Source organism: Hyla sarda, unplaced genomic scaffold (assembly GCF_029499605.1).
Source record: "Hyla sarda isolate aHylSar1 unplaced genomic scaffold, aHylSar1.hap1 scaffold_471, whole genome shotgun sequence".
Taxonomy (NCBI): domain Eukaryota; kingdom Metazoa; phylum Chordata; class Amphibia; order Anura; family Hylidae; genus Hyla; species Hyla sarda.
Window position 1 is genome coordinate 16,327 of NW_026610483.1, and position 25,346 is coordinate 41,672.

General features: G+C 45.7%; 10 non-coding genes across 10 annotated transcripts; all 10 read right to left on the reverse strand.

Moving 5' to 3' along the window:
* Positions 1 to 1,671: 1,671 nt before the first annotated feature.
* Positions 1,672 to 1,868, reverse strand: LOC130336212 (U2 spliceosomal RNA). The gene has a single exon (XR_008877680.1). It is a non-coding gene; the product is annotated as a U2 spliceosomal RNA (small nuclear RNA).
* Positions 1,869 to 5,499: 3,631 nt separating this feature from the next.
* LOC130336192 (U2 spliceosomal RNA) lies at positions 5,500 to 5,690 on the reverse strand. The gene has a single exon (XR_008877663.1). It is a non-coding gene; the product is annotated as a U2 spliceosomal RNA (small nuclear RNA).
* Positions 5,691 to 7,771: 2,081 nt separating this feature from the next.
* On the reverse strand, positions 7,772 to 7,962 carry LOC130336204 (U2 spliceosomal RNA). The gene has a single exon (XR_008877674.1). It is a non-coding gene; the product is annotated as a U2 spliceosomal RNA (small nuclear RNA).
* Positions 7,963 to 10,065: 2,103 nt separating this feature from the next.
* Positions 10,066 to 10,256, reverse strand: LOC130336216 (U2 spliceosomal RNA). Its single transcript, XR_008877681.1, has one exon. It is a non-coding gene; the product is annotated as a U2 spliceosomal RNA (small nuclear RNA).
* Positions 10,257 to 12,343: 2,087 nt separating this feature from the next.
* On the reverse strand, positions 12,344 to 12,534 carry LOC130336220 (U2 spliceosomal RNA). The gene has a single exon (XR_008877682.1). It is a non-coding gene; the product is annotated as a U2 spliceosomal RNA (small nuclear RNA).
* Positions 12,535 to 14,625: 2,091 nt separating this feature from the next.
* LOC130336221 (U2 spliceosomal RNA) lies at positions 14,626 to 14,816 on the reverse strand. Its single transcript, XR_008877683.1, has one exon. It is a non-coding gene; the product is annotated as a U2 spliceosomal RNA (small nuclear RNA).
* A 2,089-nt stretch (positions 14,817 to 16,905) lies between these two features.
* LOC130336200 (U2 spliceosomal RNA) lies at positions 16,906 to 17,096 on the reverse strand. Its single transcript, XR_008877671.1, has one exon. It is a non-coding gene; the product is annotated as a U2 spliceosomal RNA (small nuclear RNA).
* Positions 17,097 to 19,188: 2,092 nt separating this feature from the next.
* Positions 19,189 to 19,379, reverse strand: LOC130336222 (U2 spliceosomal RNA). The gene has a single exon (XR_008877684.1). It is a non-coding gene; the product is annotated as a U2 spliceosomal RNA (small nuclear RNA).
* A 2,087-nt stretch (positions 19,380 to 21,466) lies between these two features.
* On the reverse strand, positions 21,467 to 21,657 carry LOC130336223 (U2 spliceosomal RNA). Its single transcript, XR_008877685.1, has one exon. It is a non-coding gene; the product is annotated as a U2 spliceosomal RNA (small nuclear RNA).
* Positions 21,658 to 23,745: 2,088 nt separating this feature from the next.
* LOC130336225 (U2 spliceosomal RNA) lies at positions 23,746 to 23,936 on the reverse strand. Its single transcript, XR_008877686.1, has one exon. It is a non-coding gene; the product is annotated as a U2 spliceosomal RNA (small nuclear RNA).
* Positions 23,937 to 25,346: the final 1,410 nt, after the last annotated feature.

The window sequence follows — 25,346 nt, forward strand, 5'->3', positions numbered from 1 at the left end:
GTGTGGGTTAAATCCGGGTTATTTGACAACCTATGGCGGTGATGGTTCTGCTCAGGCAGAGCAGTGCTGATGCTCCTCATAAAGCTGTCGCTGCTGTGAAGGTTCTAGGTGACATCACAATCCCTATGGTTACATACACAACAAAGCTGGGTTGTTGTTGTTTACACTCTGCAAGGCCTGTGGAAGTGAGTGACATCATAGCACTGTAGTTCTGAGGGTTCTAGATGGATGCAACAATCTCCTGTTGCTTCTATGAAGGCCATAATAGACGACATCACCAAACAGCTCCATAGTCACATACACAGCAAAGGAGAGATGTTGTTTACACCTAGTGATGTCAGTGGTATTGAGTGACATCACAGCACAGTGCTAAGGCTCCTGGGCCTGGACACAGCAGCGGCTGCAATATCTCAACGGAGAATACGTTTATATATATGTGTGTGTGTGCGCGTATATATATATATATATATATATATATATATATATATATATATATATATATATATATTTCTCCGCCGAAATCACTTTTAAACCCATTTCCACCTTTTTTTCCCTTCTCTTCCTCTTACTTTTTTTTCACGTTTTTTTACGTTTTTCTCCTTTTCGCCTCTTTTCTGGGCGTATTATTCTTCTTTTTCTTCTTTTTTTTCGTCTAATGCATACCCCATCAGTGCAGCAATGCTTATTCAATACCGCCAGCAGATGGAGACACTGGGGGATAATTTTCTAAGGATTTATACTGATTTTTCCTGTCTGAATTTGTCGCACAGAAAGTTGCAGGCCAAATATGTGTGACATTTCTGCGACTTTAGCTTCTAGAGCATTTTTACAACATTATACATAGGTGCTGAATACATAAAAAGCGACTGTTCAGCGACAGACAAGTCGCATCGGCTGAAAGTAGGCCAGAATGTCAGTCCATGTTGGAGCAGGTTTAGATACAGTCTAAAGCATAGATCTCAAAGTCTGTGCACAGAATTTAGCAAGGGCCTCGCACCTTCTGATGCATCAGGTAGGTGCACTATAGCATAGCCTAACCCTCTGTACTTTGGTCTATATTGATGCGGGACATAGACAGCCAGCTGATGACCAATCCATTAGTGCAATGGATGGCTGGAAGCATTTGTCTTTGCCTTTGCAATACCACAGAAGCAATGCATGGTCAATGTACAGCAATGACACACCTGTGTGAACAGCCAGGAGACCCCCCCATGTTATGTTACATAGTTACATAGTTAGTACGGTCGAAAAAAGACATATGTCCATCAAGTTCAACCAGGGAATTAAGGGGTAGGGGTGTGGCGCGATATTGGGGAAGGGATGAGATTTTATATTTCTTCATAAGCATTAATCTTATTTTGTCAATTAGGAACATTCAGCACCCACCCGCTATCAAGGCAGCTGCCTATCATGTCATGCCCTACCTGCACAGGTGTGCTGGCTACTCAAATGATCCAATTAAGGAGGCCATTTAGTCAGCAGCAGCAGAAGTCCTGTGCCTGGACGCTCCAACAGCGGCCAGACACAAGCAGAAGCAGCAGCAGCACCACCTTTTGTTTTTTGGCTGCAGCAGCAGCAGCAGCAGCAGCAAGGCCCACAGGGCTGGCTAGCTGGCTAGCCAGCAAGCAGGTAGCAATGAAAGTAGGAATCTTTCTTTTTAACCCTGTAAGGGGGTGGTGCACTGTACCCGAAGATACTGCCATATCGGGTCAATGCATAGGGCGACGGAAGCAAGCTTCGAAATCGGCCCCCGTTCTCAAAAATCCATTTAATATATGGTCCCCAGATAGGGGACGTATCAGATATTAAACTGATAAGAACAGATCTAAGTTAGCCCTCAGAACTCACTCAGAGTTCCAAGATCTTATTTGGAACTCAATTTTGTGTTCATCATCAGGTAACATGTTTTTATTTCTTTTCTTAAACACTAATGAAACAAAATAGAACATTTAAAAACAAAATAAGAAACAACATAAAATAGCAAAACCAAACATTACTTTCTAATTAAGCAAAACAAAATTAGAAGGTCATCCCCTTCCTCCATGCAAACACCATTAGAAAGTCTATCAGTCCTCGACTGATATTGCCATTTGCTATATCTTTCTTAACTTGAGACGCCAACCAGCCTGGAATTTTATACGTTTCAACAAAACGGTTCATGTCTGCCTTGAAAGAAAAATAGACTTTATCCCGAGCTTCTTCCTCCCGGTTCTTCAAGCCTATCTTTAGATCCATCATATCTTTGTCAAACGTTTTTCTTTCTGCTTCCGACAAATTTTCCAACAAACCACCAAGCACACCAAAATACTGCACTGGCACATACACTTCCTCCTCTCTCTTCTTCTTCTGCTCTGTAGGTCTTCTAGTTGGAACCTGCTCCACTTCTGGTTCTTTCACTTCAGCTGGTTCCTCTCTGCTTCTTTTTACAGCTTCCTTTTTCTCTGAATTTTTCTCAGACTTTTTCTTAGGACACGAGCCAAGCAGATGGCCCTCCTCACCACACAGATGGCATTTCCTTTTCTTTTGACAATTTTCCACGTCGTGACCCTCCTCTTGACACTTGAAACACCACAAAAACGTGCAATCCTCCTTTCTGTGACCGTACTGTTTACATTTGCGGCAAAAATCTTGCATGCCAGAAAAATACAGATCCCCGTTCACAGAACCAATTTTAAACCGTCCTGGGGGGATCACTAACTTGCCATCTGCCATTTTAAATTTCACATGGAACCTCCACTTGGTGGTCCATAGTCCATATTGATTAAATACCTTGCCTTTAGGCAGAACACTGTCACAGAATCGAGACAAAAAGGTAACGATATCCTCCTCCGAAGTATATGGGCTATACATCCTTATAGTCACCAATCGTTCTCTACGTGGGAAATGTGGAACTATCTCCACCCCTTCCAAAACCGGACATACCTTCTTTTGCTGCAATATGTTCCAAAATGACTCATAGTCCTCTTCAGAAGCCAGCACCACGTCGTAGTATCCACTTCTGGGAAACTCAAGCATGGATAGGATTTGCTCCCTCTTGACTTCCAGCAACTTAAACAGCACTTCTTCCACGACAAAGACAAGGCCTCTTTCCTTCTTCCGGACATCGAGCAGGGAAATACGAACTCCATTCCGAAGTCTCGCAAAAGGCGGCACGCCTTCCGAAGAAAAACCGCAATCTTCCTCCATGTCCATGATGTCCAGACACCTCCCCCACCGAAGTAGGTAGGTGGGGATCGCCTCCCGTTGTCTGGGGACTAAGCCGGCTCCCTGATAGCAGCAGGGGGGTGAAGTCCCTCCGTTAAGAAGGACGATCCCCCCAGGCAAAGGAGCCGGGTACCCCAGACACCCTCTGGCCAGACCAAGTGAGCAGAACTACACTTGATCTTAGCCAAAAGGCCGAGAAGCGATAACCGTGAAAGGGGCGGGCCCAACAAGGTCCCCTTCATGGGCACTATCACTGCTTGCTGTCAGGGAGGCTGCCAGACAATTTTCCATGCACACTCTGGGCTGGGGGGCAGTCAACCACCAGTACACACAGCAGAACCTAAACCCATACCATTATTGCTAAGCAGCAAGACAGGGGCCCATTGCACTCCCACGGGGCCTTTTTAAATGCAATCCATAACCCGGATTTGCCAGGAACCCTTCTTACTCCTCCTACTTGCATGTGACACTGGGCTTAGGATCTGCATAGGAAACACACACACAAGCACACACCTACCTTTGTTGCCTGCAGATGCCTCCTTGGCTGTCCCCAAACGGTATCAAACCAACACCCACGGGAAGCTGTAAGCATAGAGGACATGCCTGCACCCCATTGGACTTACCTGTGTGGGTTAAATCCGGGTTATTTGACAACCTATGGCGGTGATGGTTCTGCTCAGGCAGAGCAGTGCTGATGCTCCTCATAAAGCTGTCGCTGCTGTGAAGGTTCTAGGTGACATCACAATCCCTATGGTTACATACACAACAAAGCTGGGTTGTTGTTGTTTACACTCTGCAAGGCCTGTGGAAGTGAGTGACATCATAGCACTGTAGTTCTGAGGGTTCTAGATGGATGCAACAATCTCCTGTTGCTTCTATGAAGGCCATAATAGACGACATCACCAAACAGCTCCATAGTCACATACACAGCAAAGGAGAGATGTTGTTTACACCTAGTGATGTCAGTGGTATTGAGTGACATCACAGCACAGTGCTAAGGCTCCTGGGCCTGGACACAGCAGCGGCTGCAATATCTCAACGGAGAATACGTTTATATATATGTGTGTGTGTGCGCGTATATATATATATATATATATATATATATATATATATATATATATATTTCTCCGCCGAAATCACTTTTAAACCCATTTCCACCTTTTTTTCCCTTCTCTTCCTCTTACTTTTTTTTCACGTTTTTTTACGTTTTTCTCCTTTTCGCCTCTTTTCTGGGCGTATTATTCTTCTTTTTCTTCTTTTTTTTCGTCTAATGCATACCCCATCAGTGCAGCAATGCTTATTCAATACCGCCAGCAGATGGAGACACTGGGGGATAATTTTCTAAGGATTTATACTGATTTTTCCTGTCTGAATTTGTCGCACAGAAAGTTGCAGGCCAAATATGTGTGACATTTCTGCGACTTTAGCTTCTAGAGCATTTTTACAACATTATACATAGGTGCTGAATACATAAAAAGCGACTGTTCAGCGACAGACAAGTCGCATCGGCTGAAAGTAGGCCAGAATGTCAGTCCATGTTGGAGCAGGTTTAGATACAGTCTAAAGCATAGATCTCAAAGTCTGTGCACAGAATTTAGCAAGGGCCTCGCACCTTCTGATGCATCAGGTAGGTGCACTATAGCATAGCCTAACCCTCTGTACTTTGGTCTATATTGATGCGGGACATAGACAGCCAGCTGATGACCAATCCATTAGTGCAATGGATGGCTGGAAGCATTTGTCTTTGCCTTTGCAATACCACAGAAGCAATGCATGGTCAATGTACAGCAATGACACACCTGTGTGAACAGCCAGGAGACCCCCCCATGTTATGTTACATAGTTACATAGTTAGTACGGTCGAAAAAAGACATATGTCCATCAAGTTCAACCAGGGAATTAAGGGGTAGGGGTGTGGCGCGATATTGGGGAAGGGATGAGATTTTATATTTCTTCATAAGCATTAATCTTATTTTGTCAATTAGGAACATTCAGCACCCACCCGCTATCAAGGCAGCTGCCTATCATGTCATGCCCTACCTGCACAGGTGTGCTGGCTACTCAAATGATCCAATTAAGGAGGCCATTTAGTCAGCAGCAGCAGAAGTCCTGTGCCTGGACGCTCCAACAGCGGCCAGACACAAGCAGAAGCAGCAGAAGCAGCAGCAGCACCACCTTTTGTTTTTTGGCTGCAGCAGCAGCAGCAGCAGCAGCAAGGCCCACAGGGCTGGCTAGCTGGCTAGCCAGCAAGCAGGTAGCAATGAAAGTAGGAATCTTTCTTTTTAACCCTGTAAGGGGGTGGTGCACTGTACCCGAAGATACTGCCATATCGGGTCAATGCATAGGGCGACGGAAGCAAGCTTCGAAATCGGCCCCCGTTCTCAAAAATCCATTTAATATATGGTCCCCAGATAGGGGACGTATCAGATATTAAACTGATAAGAACAGATACTACACTTGATCTTAGCCAAAAGGCCGAGAAGCGATAACCGTGAAAGGGGCGGGCCCAACAAGGTCCCCTTCATGGGCACTATCACTGCTTGCTGTCAGGGAGGCTGCCAGACAATTTTCCATGCACACTCTGGGCTGGGGGGCAGTCAACCACCAGTACACACAGCAGAACCTAAACCCATACCATTATTGCTAAGCAGCAAGACAGGGGCCCATTGCACTCCCACGGGGCCTTTTTAAATGCAATCCATAACCCGGATTTGCCAGGAACCCTTCTTACTCCTCCTACTTGCATGTGACACTGGGCTTAGGATCTGCATAGGAAACACACACACAAGCACACACCTACCTTTGTTGCCTGCAGATGCCTCCTTGGCTGTCCCCAAACGGTATCAAACCAACACCCACGGGAAGCTGTAAGCATAGAGGACATGCCTGCACCCCATTGGACTTACCTGTGTGGGTTAAATCCGGGTTATTTGACAACCTATGGCGGTGATGGTTCTGCTCAGGCAGAGCAGTGCTGATGCTCCTCATAAAGCTGTCGCTGCTGTGAAGGTTCTAGGTGACATCACAATCCCTATGGTTACATACACAACAAAGCTGGGTTGTTGTTGTTTACACTCTGCAAGGCCTGTGGAAGTGAGTGACATCATAGCACTGTAGTTCTGAGGGTTCTAGATGGATGCAACAATCTCCTGTTGCTTCTATGAAGGCCATAATAGACGACATCACCAAACAGCTCCATAGTCACATACACAGCAAAGGAGAGATGTTGTTTACACCTAGTGATGTCAGTGGTATTGAGTGACATCACAGCACAGTGCTAAGGCTCCTGGGCCTGGACACAGCAGCGGCTGCAATATCTCAACGGAGAATACGTTTATATATATGTGTGTGTGTGCGCGTATATATATATATATATATATATATATATATATATATTTCTCCGCCGAAATCACTTTTAAACCCATTTCCACCTTTTTTTCCCTTCTCTTCCTCTTACTTTTTTTTCACGTTTTTTTACGTTTTTCTCCTTTTCGCCTCTTTTCTGGGCGTATTATTCTTCTTTTTCTTCTTTTTTTTCGTCTAATGCATACCCCATCAGTGCAGCAATGCTTATTCAATACCGCCAGCAGATGGAGACACTGGGGGATAATTTTCTAAGGATTTATACTGATTTTTCCTGTCTGAATTTGTCGCACAGAAAGTTGCAGGCCAAATATGTGTGACATTTCTGCGACTTTAGCTTCTAGAGCATTTTTACAACATTATACATAGGTGCTGAATACATAAAAAGCGACTGTTCAGCGACAGACAAGTCGCATCGGCTGAAAGTAGGCCAGAATGTCAGTCCATGTTGGAGCAGGTTTAGATACAGTCTAAAGCATAGATCTCAAAGTCTGTGCACAGAATTTAGCAAGGGCCTCGCACCTTCTGATGCATCAGGTAGGTGCACTATAGCATAGCCTAACCCTCTGTACTTTGGTCTATATTGATGCGGGACATAGACAGCCAGCTGATGACCAATCCATTAGTGCAATGGATGGCTGGAAGCATTTGTCTTTGCCTTTGCAATACCACAGAAGCAATGCATGGTCAATGTACAGCAATGACACACCTGTGTGAACAGCCAGGAGACCCCCCCATGTTATGTTACATAGTTACATAGTTAGTACGGTCGAAAAAAGACATATGTCCATCAAGTTCAACCAGGGAATTAAGGGGTAGGGGTGTGGCGCGATATTGGGGAAGGGATGAGATTTTATATTTCTTCATAAGCATTAATCTTATTTTGTCAATTAGGAACATTCAGCACCCACCCGCTATCAAGGCAGCTGCCTATCATGTCATGCCCTACCTGCACAGGTGTGCTGGCTACTCAAATGATCCAATTAAGGAGGCCATTTAGTCAGCAGCAGCAGAAGTCCTGTGCCTGGACGCTCCAACAGCGGCCAGACACAAGCAGAAGCAGCAGAAGCAGCAGCAGCACCACCTTTTGTTTTTTGGCTGCAGCAGCAGCAGCAGCAGCAGCAAGGCCCACAGGGCTGGCTAGCTGGCTAGCCAGCAAGCAGGTAGCAATGAAAGTAGGAATCTTTCTTTTTAACCCTGTAAGGGGGTGGTGCACTGTACCCGAAGATACTGCCATATCGGGTCAATGCATAGGGCGACGGAAGCAAGCTTCGAAATCGGCCCCCGTTCTCAAAAATCCATTTAATATATGGTCCCCAGATAGGGGACGTATCAGATATTAAACTGATAAGAACAGATACTACACTTGATCTTAGCCAAAAGGCCGAGAAGCGATAACCGTGAAAGGGGCGGGCCCAACAAGGTCCCCTTCATGGGCACTATCACTGCTTGCTGTCAGGGAGGCTGCCAGACAATTTTCCATGCACACTCTGGGCTGGGGGGCAGTCAACCACCAGTACACACAGCAGAACCTAAACCCATACCATTATTGCTAAGCAGCAAGACAGGGGCCCATTGCACTCCCACGGGGCCTTTTTAAATGCAATCCATAACCCGGATTTGCCAGGAACCCTTCTTACTCCTCCTACTTGCATGTGACACTGGGCTTAGGATCTGCATAGGAAACACACACACAAGCACACACCTACCTTTGTTGCCTGCAGATGCCTCCTTGGCTGTCCCCAAACGGTATCAAACCAACACCCACGGGAAGCTGTAAGCATAGAGGACATGCCTGCACCCCATTGGACTTACCTGTGTGGGTTAAATCCGGGTTATTTGACAACCTATGGCGGTGATGGTTCTGCTCAGGCAGAGCAGTGCTGATGCTCCTCATAAAGCTGTCGCTGCTGTGAAGGTTCTAGGTGACATCACAATCCCTATGGTTACATACACAACAAAGCTGGGTTGTTGTTGTTTACACTCTGCAAGGCCTGTGGAAGTGAGTGACATCATAGCACTGTAGTTCTGAGGGTTCTAGATGGATGCAACAATCTCCTGTTGCTTCTATGAAGGCCATAATAGACGACATCACCAAACAGCTCCATAGTCACATACACAGCAAAGGAGAGATGTTGTTTACACCTAGTGATGTCAGTGGTATTGAGTGACATCACAGCACAGTGCTAAGGCTCCTGGGCCTGGACACAGCAGCGGCTGCAATATCTCAACGGAGAATACGTTTATATATATGTGTGTGTGTGCGCGTATATATATATATATATATATATATATATATATATATATATATATATATATATATATATTTCTCCGCCGAAATCACTTTTAAACCCATTTCCACCTTTTTTTCCCTTCTCTTCCTCTTACTTTTTTTTCACGTTTTTTTACGTTTTTCTCCTTTTCGCCTCTTTTCTGGGCGTATTATTCTTCTTTTTCTTCTTTTTTTTCGTCTAATGCATACCCCATCAGTGCAGCAATGCTTATTCAATACCGCCAGCAGATGGAGACACTGGGGGATAATTTTCTAAGGATTTATACTGATTTTTCCTGTCTGAATTTGTCGCACAGAAAGTTGCAGGCCAAATATGTGTGACATTTCTGCGACTTTAGCTTCTAGAGCATTTTTACAACATTATACATAGGTGCTGAATACATAAAAAGCGACTGTTCAGCGACAGACAAGTCGCATCGGCTGAAAGTAGGCCAGAATGTCAGTCCATGTTGGAGCAGGTTTAGATACAGTCTAAAGCATAGATCTCAAAGTCTGTGCACAGAATTTAGCAAGGGCCTCGCACCTTCTGATGCATCAGGTAGGTGCACTATAGCATAGCCTAACCCTCTGTACTTTGGTCTATATTGATGCGGGACATAGACAGCCAGCTGATGACCAATCCATTAGTGCAATGGATGGCTGGAAGCATTTGTCTTTGCCTTTGCAATACCACAGAAGCAATGCATGGTCAATGTACAGCAATGACACACCTGTGTGAACAGCCAGGAGACCCCCCCATGTTATGTTACATAGTTACATAGTTAGTACGGTCGAAAAAAGACATATGTCCATCAAGTTCAACCAGGGAATTAAGGGGTAGGGGTGTGGCGCGATATTGGGGAAGGGATGAGATTTTATATTTCTTCATAAGCATTAATCTTATTTTGTCAATTAGGAACATTCAGCACCCACCCGCTATCAAGGCAGCTGCCTATCATGTCATGCCCTACCTGCACAGGTGTGCTGGCTACTCAAATGATCCAATTAAGGAGGCCATTTAGTCAGCAGCAGCAGAAGTCCTGTGCCTGGACGCTCCAACAGCGGCCAGACACAAGCAGAAGCAGCAGAAGCAGCAGCAGCACCACCTTTTGTTTTTTGGCTGCAGCAGCAGCAGCAGCAGCAGCAAGGCCCACAGGGCTGGCTAGCTGGCTAGCCAGCAAGCAGGTAGCAATGAAAGTAGGAATCTTTCTTTTTAACCCTGTAAGGGGGTGGTGCACTGTACCCGAAGATACTGCCATATCGGGTCAATGCATAGGGCGACGGAAGCAAGCTTCGAAATCGGCCCCCGTTCTCAAAAATCCATTTAATATATGGTCCCCAGATAGGGGACGTATCAGATATTAAACTGATAAGAACAGATACTACACTTGATCTTAGCCAAAAGGCCGAGAAGCGATAACCGTGAAAGGGGCGGGCCCAACAAGGTCCCCTTCATGGGCACTATCACTGCTTGCTGTCAGGGAGGCTGCCAGACAATTTTCCATGCACACTCTGGGCTGGGGGGCAGTCAACCACCAGTACACACAGCAGAACCTAAACCCATACCATTATTGCTAAGCAGCAAGACAGGGGCCCATTGCACTCCCACGGGGCCTTTTTAAATGCAATCCATAACCCGGATTTGCCAGGAACCCTTCTTACTCCTCCTACTTGCATGTGACACTGGGCTTAGGATCTGCATAGGAAACACACACACAAGCACACACCTACCTTTGTTGCCTGCAGATGCCTCCTTGGCTGTCCCCAAACGGTATCAAACCAACACCCACGGGAAGCTGTAAGCATAGAGGACATGCCTGCACCCCATTGGACTTACCTGTGTGGGTTAAATCCGGGTTATTTGACAACCTATGGCGGTGATGGTTCTGCTCAGGCAGAGCAGTGCTGATGCTCCTCATAAAGCTGTCGCTGCTGTGAAGGTTCTAGGTGACATCACAATCCCTATGGTTACATACACAACAAAGCTGGGTTGTTGTTGTTTACACTCTGCAAGGCCTGTGGAAGTGAGTGACATCATAGCACTGTAGTTCTGAGGGTTCTAGATGGATGCAACAATCTCCTGTTGCTTCTATGAAGGCCATAATAGACGACATCACCAAACAGCTCCATAGTCACATACACAGCAAAGGAGAGATGTTGTTTACACCTAGTGATGTCAGTGGTATTGAGTGACATCACAGCACAGTGCTAAGGCTCCTGGGCCTGGACACAGCAGCGGCTGCAATATCTCAACGGAGAATACGTTTATATATATGTGTGTGTGTGCGCGTATATATATATATATATATATATATATATATATATATATATATTTCTCCGCCGAAATCACTTTTAAACCCATTTCCACCTTTTTTTCCCTTCTCTTCCTCTTACTTTTTTTTCACGTTTTTTTACGTTTTTCTCCTTTTCGCCTCTTTTCTGGGCGTATTATTCTTCTTTTTCTTCTTTTTTTTCGTCTAATGCATACCCCATCAGTGCAGCAATGCTTATTCAATACCGCCAGCAGATGGAGACACTGGGGGATAATTTTCTAAGGATTTATACTGATTTTTCCTGTCTGAATTTGTCGCACAGAAAGTTGCAGGCCAAATATGTGTGACATTTCTGCGACTTTAGCTTCTAGAGCATTTTTACAACATTATACATAGGTGCTGAATACATAAAAAGCGACTGTTCAGCGACAGACAAGTCGCATCGGCTGAAAGTAGGCCAGAATGTCAGTCCATGTTGGAGCAGGTTTAGATACAGTCTAAAGCATAGATCTCAAAGTCTGTGCACAGAATTTAGCAAGGGCCTCGCACCTTCTGATGCATCAGGTAGGTGCACTATAGCATAGCCTAACCCTCTGTACTTTGGTCTATATTGATGCGGGACATAGACAGCCAGCTGATGACCAATCCATTAGTGCAATGGATGGCTGGAAGCATTTGTCTTTGCCTTTGCAATACCACAGAAGCAATGCATGGTCAATGTACAGCAATGACACACCTGTGTGAACAGCCAGGAGACCCCCCCATGTTATGTTACATAGTTACATAGTTAGTACGGTCGAAAAAAGACATATGTCCATCAAGTTCAACCAGGGAATTAAGGGGTAGGGGTGTGGCGCGATATTGGGGAAGGGATGAGATTTTATATTTCTTCATAAGCATTAATCTTATTTTGTCAATTAGGAACATTCAGCACCCACCCGCTATCAAGGCAGCTGCCTATCATGTCATGCCCTACCTGCACAGCTGTGCTGGCTACTCAAATGATCCAATTAAGGAGGCCATTTAGTCAGCAGCAGCAGAAGTCCTGTGCCTGGACGCTCCAACAGCGGCCAGACACAAGCAGAAGCAGCAGAAGCAGCAGCAGCACCACCTTTTGTTTTTTGGCTGCAGCAGCAGCAGCAGCAGCAGCAAGGCCCACAGGGCTGGCTAGCTGGCTAGCCAGCAAGCAGGTAGCAATGAAAGTAGGAATCTTTCTTTTTAACCCTGTAAGGGGGTGGTGCACTGTACCCGAAGATACTGCCATATCGGGTCAATGCATAGGGCGACGGAAGCAAGCTTCGAAATCGGCCCCCGTTCTCAAAAATCCATTTAATATATGGTCCCCAGATAGGGGACGTATCAGATATTAAACTGATAAGAACAGATACTACACTTGATCTTAGCCAAAAGGCCGAGAAGCGATAACCGTGAAAGGGGCGGGCCCAACAAGGTCCCCTTCATGGGCACTATCACTGCTTGCTGTCAGGGAGGCTGCCAGACAATTTTCCATGCACACTCTGGGCTGGGGGGCAGTCAACCACCAGTACACACAGCAGAACCTAAACCCATACCATTATTGCTAAGCAGCAAGACAGGGGCCCATTGCACTCCCACGGGGCCTTTTTAAATGCAATCCATAACCCGGATTTGCCAGGAACCCTTCTTACTCCTCCTACTTGCATGTGACACTGGGCTTAGGATCTGCATAGGAAACACACACACAAGCACACACCTACCTTTGTTGCCTGCAGATGCCTCCTTGGCTGTCCCCAAACGGTATCAAACCAACACCCACGGGAAGCTGTAAGCATAGAGGACATGCCTGCACCCCATTGGACTTACCTGTGTGGGTTAAATCCGGGTTATTTGACAACCTATGGCGGTGATGGTTCTGCTCAGGCAGAGCAGTGCTGATGCTCCTCATAAAGCTGTCGCTGCTGTGAAGGTTCTAGGTGACATCACAATCCCTATGGTTACATACACAACAAAGCTGGGTTGTTGTTGTTTACACTCTGCAAGGCCTGTGGAAGTGAGTGACATCATAGCACTGTAGTTCTGAGGGTTCTAGATGGATGCAACAATCTCCTGTTGCTTCTATGAAGGCCATAATAGACGACATCACCAAACAGCTCCATAGTCACATACACAGCAAAGGAGAGATGTTGTTTACACCTAGTGATGTCAGTGGTATTGAGTGACATCACAGCACAGTGCTAAGGCTCCTGGGCCTGGACACAGCAGCGGCTGCAATATCTCAACGGAGAATACGTTTATATATATGTGTGTGTGTGCGCGTATATATATATATATATATATATATATATATATATATATATATATATTTCTCCGCCGAAATCACTTTTAAACCCATTTCCACCTTTTTTTCCCTTCTCTTCCTCTTACTTTTTTTTCACGTTTTTTTACGTTTTTCTCCTTTTCGCCTCTTTTCTGGGCATATTATTCTTCTTTTTCTTCTTTTTTTTCGTCTAATGCATACCCCATCAGTGCAGCAATGCTTATTCAATACCGCCAGCAGATGGAGACACTGGGGGATAATTTTCTAAGGATTTATACTGATTTTTCCTGTCTGAATTTGTCGCACAGAAAGTTGCAGGCCAAATATGTGTGACATTTCTGCGACTTTAGCTTCTAGAGCATTTTTACAACATTATACATAGGTGCTGAATACATAAAAAGCGACTGTTCAGCGACAGACAAGTCGCATCGGCTGAAAGTAGGCCAGAATGTCAGTCCATGTTGGAGCAGGTTTAGATACAGTCTAAAGCATAGATCTCAAAGTCTGTGCACAGAATTTAGCAAGGGCCTCGCACCTTCTGATGCATCAGGTAGGTGCACTATAGCATAGCCTAACCCTCTGTACTTTGGTCTATATTGATGCGGGACATAGACAGCCAGCTGATGACCAATCCATTAGTGCAATGGATGGCTGGAAGCATTTGTCTTTGCCTTTGCAATACCACAGAAGCAATGCATGGTCAATGTACAGCAATGACACACCTGTGTGAACAGCCAGGAGACCCCCCCATGTTATGTTACATAGTTACATAGTTAGTACGGTCGAAAAAAGACATATGTCCATCAAGTTCAACCAGGGAATTAAGGGGTAGGGGTGTGGCGCGATATTGGGGAAGGGATGAGATTTTATATTTCTTCATAAGCATTAATCTTATTTTGTCAATTAGGAACATTCAGCACCCACCCGCTATCAAGGCAGCTGCCTATCATGTCATGCCCTACCTGCACAGGTGTGCTGGCTACTCAAATGATCCAATTAAGGAGGCCATTTAGTCAGCAGCAGCAGAAGTCCTGTGCCTGGACGCTCCAACAGCGGCCAGACACAAGCAGAAGCAGCAGAAGCAGCAGCAGCACCACCTTTTGTTTTTTGGCTGCAGCAGCAGCAGCAGCAGCAGCAAGGCCCACAGGGCTGGCTAGCTGGCTAGCCAGCAAGCAGGTAGCAATGAAAGTAGGAATCTTTCTTTTTAACCCTGTAAGGGGGTGGTGCACTGTACCCGAAGATACTGCCATATCGGGTCAATGCATAGGGCGACGGAAGCAAGCTTCGAAATCGGCCCCCGTTCTCAAAAATCCATTTAATATATGGTCCCCAGATAGGGGACGTATCAGATATTAAACTGATAAGAACAGATACTACACTTGATCTTAGCCAAAAGGCCGAGAAGCGATAACCGTGAAAGGGGCGGGCCCAACAAGGTCCCCTTCATGGGCACTATCACTGCTTGCTGTCAGGGAGGCTGCCAGACAATTTTCCATGCACACTCTGGGCTGGGGGGCAGTCAACCACCAGTACACACAGCAGAACCTAAACCCATACCATTATTGCTAAGCAGCAAGACAGGGGCCCATTGCACTCCCACGGGGCCTTTTTAAATGCAATCCATAACCCGGATTTGCCAGGAACCCTTCTTACTCCTCCTACTTGCATGTGACACTGGGCTTAGGATCTGCATAGGAAACACACACACAAGCACACACCTACCTTTGTTGCCTGCAGATGCCTCCTTGGCTGTCCCCAAACGGTATCAAACCAACACCCACGGGAAGCTGTAAGCATAGAGGACATGCCTGCACCCCATTGGACTTACCTGTGTGGGTTAAATCCGGGTTATTTGACAACCTATGGCGGTGATGGTTCTGCTCAGGCAGAGCAGTGCTGATGCTCCTCATAAAGCTGTCGCTGCTGTGAAGGTTCTAGGTGACATCACAATCCCTATGGTTACATACACAACAAAGCTGGGTTGTTGTTGTTTACACTCTGCAAGGCCTGTGGAAGTGAGTGACATCATAGCACTGTAGTTCTGAGGGTTCTAGATGGATGCAACAATCTCCTGTTGCTTCTATGAAGGCCATAATAGACGACATCACCAAACAGCTCCATAGTCACATACACAGCAAAGGAGAGATGTTGTTTACACCTAGTGATGTCAGTGGTATTGAGTGACATCACAGCACAGTGCTAAGGCTCCTGGGCCTGGACACAGCAGCGGCTGCAATATCTCAACGGAGAATACGTTTATATATATGTGTGTGTGTGCGCGTATATATATATATATATATATATATATATATATATATATATATATTTCTCCGCCGAAATCACTTTTAAACCCATTTCCACCTTTTTTTCCCTTCTCTTCCTCTTACTTTTTTTTCACGTTTTTTTACGTTTTTCTCCTTTTCGCCTCTTTTCTGGGCGTATTATTCTTCTTTTTCTTCTTTTTTTTCGTCTAATGCATACCCCATCAGTGCAGCAATGCTTATTCAATACCGCCAGCAGATGGAGACACTGGGGGATAATTTTCTAAGGATTTATACTGATTTTTCCTGTCTGAATTTGTCGCACAGAAAGTTGCAGGCCAAATATGTGTGACATTTCTGCGACTTTAGCTTCTAGAGCATTTTTACAACATTATACATAGGTGCTGAATACATAAAAAGCGACTGTTCAGCGACAGACAAGTCGCATCGGCTGAAAGTAGGCCAGAATGTCAGTCCATGTTGGAGCAGGTTTAGATACAGTCTAAAGCATAGATCTCAAAGTCTGTGCACAGAATTTAGCAAGGGCCTCGCACCTTCTGATGCATCAGGTAGGTGCACTATAGCATAGCCTAACCCTCTGTACTTTGGTCTATATTGATGCGGGACATAGACAGCCAGCTGATGACCAATCCATTAGTGCAATGGATGGCTGGAAGCATTTGTCTTTGCCTTTGCAATACCACAGAAGCAATGCATGGTCAATGTACAGCAATGACACACCTGTGTGAACAGCCAGGAGACCCCCCCATGTTATGTTACATAGTTACATAGTTAGTACGGTCGAAAAAAGACATATGTCCATCAAGTTCAACCAGGGAATTAAGGGGTAGGGGTGTGGCGCGATATTGGGGAAGGGATGAGATTTTATATTTCTTCATAAGCATTAATCTTATTTTGTCAATTAGGAACATTCAGCACCCACCCGCTATCAAGGCAGCTGCCTATCATGTCATGCCCTACCTGCACAGGTGTGCTGGCTACTCAAATGATCCAATTAAGGAGGCCATTTAGTCAGCAGCAGCAGAAGTCCTGTGCCTGGACGCTCCAACAGCGGCCAGACACAAGCAGAAGCAGCAGAAGCAGCAGCAGCACCACCTTTTGTTTTTTGGCTGCAGCAGCAGCAGCAGCAGCAGCAAGGCCCACAGGGCTGGCTAGCTGGCTAGCCAGCAAGCAGGTAGCAATGAAAGTAGGAATCTTTCTTTTTAACCCTGTAAGGGGGTGGTGCACTGTACCCGAAGATACTGCCATATCGGGTCAATGCATAGGGCGACGGAAGCAAGCTTCGAAATCGGCCCCCGTTCTCAAAAATCCAGTTAATATATGGTCCCCAGATAGGGGACGTATCAGATATTAAACTGATAAGAACAGATACTACACTTGATCTTAGCCAAAAGGCCGAGAAGCGATAACCGTGAAAGGGGCGGGCCCAACAAGGTCCCCTTCATGGGCACTATCACTGCTTGCTGTCAGGGAGGCTGCCAGACAATTTTCCATGCACACTCTGGGCTGGGGGGCAGTCAACCACCAGTACACACAGCAGAACCTAAACCCATACCATTATTGCTAAGCAGCAAGACAGGGGCCCATTGCACTCCCACGGGGCCTTTTTAAATGCAATCCATAACCCGGATTTGCCAGGAACCCTTCTTACTCCTCCTACTTGCATGTGACACTGGGCTTAGGATCTGCATAGGAAACACACACACAAGCACACACCTACCTTTGTTGCCTGCAGATGCCTCCTTGGCTGTCCCCAAACGGTATCAAACCAACACCCACGGGAAGCTGTAAGCATAGAGGACATGCCTGCACCCCATTGGACTTACCTGTGTGGGTTAAATCCGGGTTATTTGACAACCTATGGCGGTGATGGTTCTGCTCAGGCAGAGCAGTGCTGATGCTCCTCATAAAGCTGTCGCTGCTGTGAAGGTTCTAGGTGACATCACAATCCCTATGGTTACATACACAACAAAGCTGGGTTGTTGTTGTTTACACTCTGCAAGGCCTGTGGAAGTGAGTGACATCATAGCACTGTAGTTCTGAGGGTTCTAGATGGATGCAACAATCTCCTGTTGCTTCTATGAAGGCCATAATAGACGACATCACCAAACAGCTCCATAGTCACATACACAGCAAAGGAGAGATGTTGTTTACACCTAGTGATGTCAGTGGTATTGAGTGACATCACAGCACAGTGCTAAGGCTCCTGGGCCTGGACACAGCAGCGGCTGCAATATCTCAACGGAGAATACGTTTATATATATGTGTGTGTGTGCGCGTATATATATATATATATATATATATATATATATATATATATATATATTTCTCAGCCGAAATCACTTTTAAACCCATTTCCACCTTTTTTTCCCTTCTCTTCCTCTTACTTTTTTTTCACGTTTTTTTACGTTTTTCTCCTTTTCGCCTCTTTTCTGGGCGTATTATTCTTCTTTTTCTTCTTTTTTTTCGTCTAATGCATACCCCATCAGTGCAGCAATGCTTATTCAATACCGCCAGCAGATGGAGACACTGGGGGATAATTTTCTAAGGATTTATACTGATTTTTCCTGTCTGAATTTGTCGCACAGAAAGTTGCAGGCCAAATATGTGTGACATTTCTGCGACTTTAGCTTCTAGAGCATTTTTACAACATTATACATAGGTGCTGAATACATAAAAAGCGACTGTTCAGCGACAGACAAGTCGCATCGGCTGAAAGTAGGCCAGAATGTCAGTCCATGTTGGAGCAGGTTTAGATACAGTCTAAAGCATAGATCTCAAAGTCTGTGCACAGAATTTAGCAAGGGCCTCGCACCTTCTGATGCATCAGGTAGGTGCACTATAGCATAGCCTAACCCTCTGTACTTTGGTCTATATTGATGCGGGACATAGACAGCCAGCTGATGACCAATCCATTAGTGCAATGGATGGCTGGAAGCATTTGTCTTTGCCTTTGCAATACCACAGAAGCAATGCATGGTCAATGTACAGCAATGACACACCTGTGTGAACAGCCAGGAGACCCCCCCCATGTTATGTTACATAGTTACATAGTTAGTACGGTCGAAAAAAGACATATGTCCATCAAGTTCAACCAGGGAATTAAGGGGTAGGGGTGTGGCGCGATATTGGGGAAGGGATGAGATTTTATATTTCTTCATAAGCATTAATCTTATTTTGTCAATTAGGAACATTCAGCACCCACCCGCTATCAAGGCAGCTGCCTATCATGTCATGCCCTACCTGCACAGGTGTGCTGGCTACTCAAATGATCCAATTAAGGAGGCCATTTAGTCAGCAGCAGCAGAAGTCCTGTGCCTGGACGCTCCAACAGCGGCCAGACACAAGCAGAAGCAGCAGAAGCAGCAGCAGCACCACCTTTTGTTTTTTGGCTGCAGCAGCAGCAGCAGCAGCAGCAAGGCCCACAGGGCTGGCTAGCTGGCTAGCCAGCAAGCAGGTAGCAATGAAAGTAGGAATCTTTCTTTTTAACCCTGTAAGGGGGTGGTGCACTGTACCCGAAGATACTGCCATATCGGGTCAATGCATAGGGCGACGGAAGCAAGCTTCGAAATCGGCCCCCGTTCTCAAAAATCCATTTAATATATGGTCCCCAGATAGGGGACGTATCAGATATTAAACTGATAAGAACAGATACTACACTTGATCTTAGCCAAAAGGCCGAGAAGCGATAACCGTGAAAGGGGCGGGCCCAACAAGGTCCCCTTCATGGGCACTATCACTGCTTGCTGTCAGGGAGGCTGCCAGACAATTTTCCATGCACACTCTGGGCTGGGGGGCAGTCAACCACCAGTACACACAGCAGAACCTAAACCCATACCATTATTGCTAAGCAGCAAGACAGGGGCCCATTGCACTCCCACGGGGCCTTTTTAAATGCAATCCATAACCCGGATTTGCCAGGAACCCTTCTTACTCCTCCTACTTGCATGTGACACTGGGCTTAGGATCTGCATAGGAAACACACACACAAGCACACACCTACCTTTGTTGCCTGCAGATGCCTCCTTGGCTGTCCCCAAACGGTATCAAACCAACACCCACGGGAAGCTGTAAGCATAGAGGACATGCCTGCACCCCATTGGACTTACCTGTGTGGGTTAAATCCGGGTTATTTGACAACCTATGGCGGTGATGGTTCTGCTCAGGCAGAGCAGTGCTGATGCTCCTCATAAAGCTGTCGCTGCTGTGAAGGTTCTAGGTGACATCACAATCCCTATGGTTACATACACAACAAAGCTGGGTTGTTGTTGTTTACACTCTGCAAGGCCTGTGGAAGTGAGTGACATCATAGCACTGTAGTTCTGAGGGTTCTAGATGGATGCAACAATCTCCTGTTGCTTCTATGAAGGCCATAATAGACGACATCACCAAACAGCTCCATAGTCACATACACAGCAAAGGAGAGATGTTGTTTACACCTAGTGATGTCAGTGGTATTGAGTGACATCACAGCACAGTGCTAAGGCTCCTGGGCCTGGACACAGCAGCGGCTGCAATATCTCAACGGAGAATACGTTTATATATATGTGTGTGTGTGCGCGTATATATATATATATATATATATATATATATATATATATATATTTCTCCGCCGAAATCACTTTTAAACCCATTTCCACCTTTTTTTCCCTTCTCTTCCTCTTACTTTTTTTTCACGTTTTTTTACGTTTTTCTCCTTTTCGCCTCTTTTCTGGGCGTATTATTCTTCTTTTTCTTCTTTTTTTTCGTCTAATGCATACCCCATCAGTGCAGCAATGCTTATTCAATACCGCCAGCAGATGGAGACACTGGGGGATAATTTTCTAAGGATTTATACTGATTTTTCCTGTCTGAATTTGTCGCACAGAAAGTTGCAGGCCAAATATGTGTGACATTTCTGCGACTTTAGCTTCTAGAGCATTTTTACAACATTATACATAGGTGCTGAATACATAAAAAGCGACTGTTCAGCGACAGACAAGTCGCATCGGCTGAAAGTAGGCCAGAATGTCAGTCCATGTTGGAGCAGGTTTAGATACAGTCTAAAGCATAGATCTCAAAGTCTGTGCACAGAATTTAGCAAGGGCCTCGCACCTTCTGATGCATCAGGTAGGTGCACTATAGCATAGCCTAACCCTCTGTACTTTGGTCTATATTGATGCGGGACATAGACAGCCAGCTGATGACCAATCCATTAGTGCAATGGATGGCTGGAAGCATTTGTCTTTGCCTTTGCAATACCACAGAAGCAATGCATGGTCAATGTACAGCAATGACACACCTGTGTGAACAGCCAGGAGACCCCCCCATGTTATGTTACATAGTTACATAGTTAGTACGGTCGAAAAAAGACATATGTCCATCAAGTTCAACCAGGGAATTAAGGGGTAGGGGTGTGGCGCGATATTGGGGAAGGGATGAGATTTTATATTTCTTCATAAGCATTAATCTTATTTTGTCAATTAGGAACATTCAGCACCCACCCGCTATCAAGGCAGCTGCCTATCATGTCATGCCCTACCTGCACAGGTGTGCTGGCTACTCAAATGATCCAATTAAGGAGGCCATTTAGTCAGCAGCAGCAGAAGTCCTGTGCCTGGACGCTCCAACAGCGGCCAGACACAAGCAGAAGCAGCAGAAGCAGCAGCAGCACCACCTTTTGTTTTTTGGCTGCAGCAGCAGCAGCAGCAGCAGCAAGGCCCACAGGGCTGGCTAGCTGGCTAGCCAGCAAGCAGGTAGCAATGAAAGTAGGAATCTTTCTTTTTAACCCTGTAAGGGGGTGGTGCACTGTACCCGAAGATACTGCCATATCGGGTCAATGCATAGGGCGACGGAAGCAAGCTTCGAAATCGGCCCCCGTTCTCAAAAATCCATTTAATATATGGTCCCCAGATAGGGGACGTATCAGATATTAAACTGATAAGAACAGATACTACACTTGATCTTAGCCAAAAGGCCGAGAAGCGATAACCGTGAAAGGGGCGGGCCCAACAAGGTCCCCTTCATGGGCACTATCACTGCTTGCTGTCAGGGAGGCTGCCAGACAATTTTCCATGCACACTCTGGGCTGGGGGGCAGTCAACCACCAGTACACACAGCAGAACCTAAACCCATACCATTATTGCTAAGCAGCAAGACAGGGGCCCATTGCACTCCCACGGGGCCTTTTTAAATGCAATCCATAACCCGGATTTGCCAGGAACCCTTCTTACTCCTCCTACTTGCATGTGACACTGGGCTTAGGATCTGCATAGGAAACACACACACAAGCACACACCTACCTTTGTTGCCTGCAGATGCCTCCTTGGCTGTCCCCAAACGGTATCAAACCAACACCCACGGGAAGCTGTAAGCATAGAGGACATGCCTGCACCCCATTGGACTTACCTGTGTGGGTTAAATCCGGGTTATTTGACAACCTATGGCGGTGATGGTTCTGCTCAGGCAGAGCAGTGCTGATGCTCCTCATAAAGCTGTCGCTGCTGTGAAGGTTCTAGGTGACATCACAATCCCTATGGTTACATACACAACAAAGCTGGGTTGTTGTTGTTTACACTCTGCAAGGCCTGTGGAAGTGAGTGACATCATAGCACTGTAGTTCTGAGGGTTCTAGATGGATGCAACAATCTCCTGTTGCTTCTATGAAGGCCATAATAGACGACATCACCAAACAGCTCCATAGTCACATACACAGCAAAGGAGAGATGTTGTTTACACCTAGTGATGTCAGTGGTATTGAGTGACATCACAGCACAGTGCTAAGGCTCCTGGGCCTGGACACAGCAGCGGCTGCAATATCTCAACGGAGAATACGTTTATATATATGTGTGTGTGTGCGCGTATATATATATATATATATATATATATATATATATATATATATATTTCTCCGCCGAAATCACTTTTAAACCCATTTCCACCTTTTTTTCCCTTCTCTTCCTCTTACTTTTTTTTCACGTTTTTTTACGTTTTTCTCCTTTTCGCCTCTTTTCTGGGCGTATTATTCTTCTTTTTCTTCTTTTTTTTCGTCTAATGCATACCCCATCAGTGCAGCAATGCTTATTCAATACCGCCAGCAGATGGAGACACTGGGGGATAATTTTCTAAGGATTTATACTGATTTTTCCTGTCTGAATTTGTCGCACAGAAAGTTGCAGGCCAAATATGTGTGACATTTCTGCGACTTTAGCTTCTAGAGCATTTTTACAACATTATACATAGGTGCTGAATACATAAAAAGCGACTGTTCAGCGACAGACAAGTCGCATCGGCTGAAAGTAGGCCAGAATGTCAGTCCATGTTGGAGCAGGTTTAGATACAGTCTAAAGCATAGATCTCAAAGTCTGTGCACAGAATTTAGCAAGGGCCTCGCACCTTCTGATGCATCAGGTAGGTGCACTATAGCATAGCCTAACCCTCTGTACTTTGGTCTATATTGATGCGGGACATAGACAGCCAGCTGATGACCAATCCATTAGTGCAATGGATGGCTGGAAGCATTTGTCTTTGCCTTTGCAATACCACAGAAGCAATGCATGGTCAATGTACAGCAATGACCACCTGTGTGAACAGCCAGGAGACCCCCCCATGTTATGTTACATAGTTACATAGTTAGTACGGTCGAAAAAAGACATATGTCCATCAAGTTCAACCAGGGAATTAAGGGGTAGGGGTGTGGCGCGATATTGGGGAAGGGATGAGATTTTATATTTCTTCATAAGCATTAATCTTATTTTGTCAATTAGGAACATTCAGCACCCACCCGCTATCAAGGCAGCTGCCTATCATGTCATGCCCTACCTGCACAGGTGTGCTGGCTACTCAAATGATCCAATTAAGGAGGCCATTTAGTCAGCAGCAGCAGAAGTCCTGTGCCTGGATGCTCCAACAGCGGCCAGACACAAGCAGAAGCAGCAGAAGCAGCAGCAGCACCACCTTTTGTTTTTTGGCTGCAGCAGCAGCAGCAGCAGCAGCAAGGCCCACAGGGCTGGCTAGCTGGCTAGCCAGCAAGCAGGTAGCAATGAAAGTAGGAATCTTTCTTTTTAACCCTGTAAGGGGGTGGTGCACTGTACCCGAAGATACTGCCATATCGGGTCAATGCATAGGGCGACGGAAGCAAGCTTCGAAATCGGCCCCCGTTCTCAAAAATCCATTTAATATATGGTCCCCAGATAGGGGACGTATCAGATATTAAACTGATAAGAACAGATACTACACTTGATCTTAGCCAAAAGGCCGAGAAGCGATAACCGTGAAAGGGGCGGGCCCAACAAGGTCCCCTTCATGGGCACTATCACTGCTTGCTGTCAGGGAGGCTGCCAGACAATTTTCCATGCACACTCTGGGCTGGGGGGCAGTCAACCACCAGTACACACAGCAGAACCTAAACCCATACCATTATTGCTAAGCAGCAAGACAGGGGCCCATTGCACTCCCACGGGGCCTTTTTAAATGCAATCCATAACCCGGATTTGCCAGGAACCCTTCTTACTCCTCCTACTTGCATGTGACACTGGGCTTAGGATCTGCATAGGAAACACACACACAAGCACACACCTACCTTTGTTGCCTGCAGATGCCTCCTTGGCTGTCCCCAAACGGTATCAAACCAACACCCACGGGAAGCTGTAAGCATAGAGGACATGCCTGCACCCCATTGGACTTACCTGTGTGGGTTAAATCCGGGTTATTTGACAACCTATGGCGGTGATGGTTCTGCTCAGGCAGAGCAGTGCTGATGCTCCTCATAAAGCTGTCGCTGCTGTGAAGGTTCTAGGTGACATCACAATCCCTATGGTTACATACACAACAAAGCTGGGTTGTTGTTGTTTACACTCTGCAAGGCCTGTGGAAGTGAGTGACATCATAGCACTGTAGTTCTGAGGGTTCTAGATGGATGCAACAATCTCCTGTTGCTTCTATGAAGGCCATAATAGACGACATCACCAAACAGCTCCATAGTCACATACACAGCAAAGGAGAGATGTTGTTTACACCTAGTGATGTCAGTGGTATTGAGTGACATCACAGCACAGTGCTAAGGCTCCTGGGCCTGGACACAGCAGCGGCTGCAATATCTCAACGGAGAATACGTTTATATATATGTGTGTGTGTGCGCGTATATATATATATATATATATATATATATATATATATATATATATATATATATTTCTCCGCCGAAATCACTTTTAAACCCATTTCCACCTTTTTTTCCCTTCTCTTCCTCTTACTTTTTTTTCACGTTTTTTTACGTTTTTCTCCTTTTCGCCTCTTTTCTGGGCGTATTATTCTTCTTTTTCTTCTTTTTTTTCGTCTAATGCATACCCCATCAGTGCAGCAATGCTTATTCAATACCGCCAGCAGATGGAGACACTGGGGGATAATTTTCTAAGGATTTATACTGATTTTTCCTGTCTGAATTTGTCGCACAGAAAGTTGCAGGCCAAATATGTGTGACATTTCTGCGACTTTAGCTTCTAGAGCATTTTTACAACATTATACATAGGTGCTGAATACATAAAAAGCGACTGTTCAGCGACAGACAAGTCGCATCGGCTGAAAGTAGGCCAGAATGTCAGTCCATGTTGGAGCAGGTTTAGATACAGTCTAAAGCATAGATCTCAAAGTCTGTGCACAGAATTTAGCAAGGGCCTC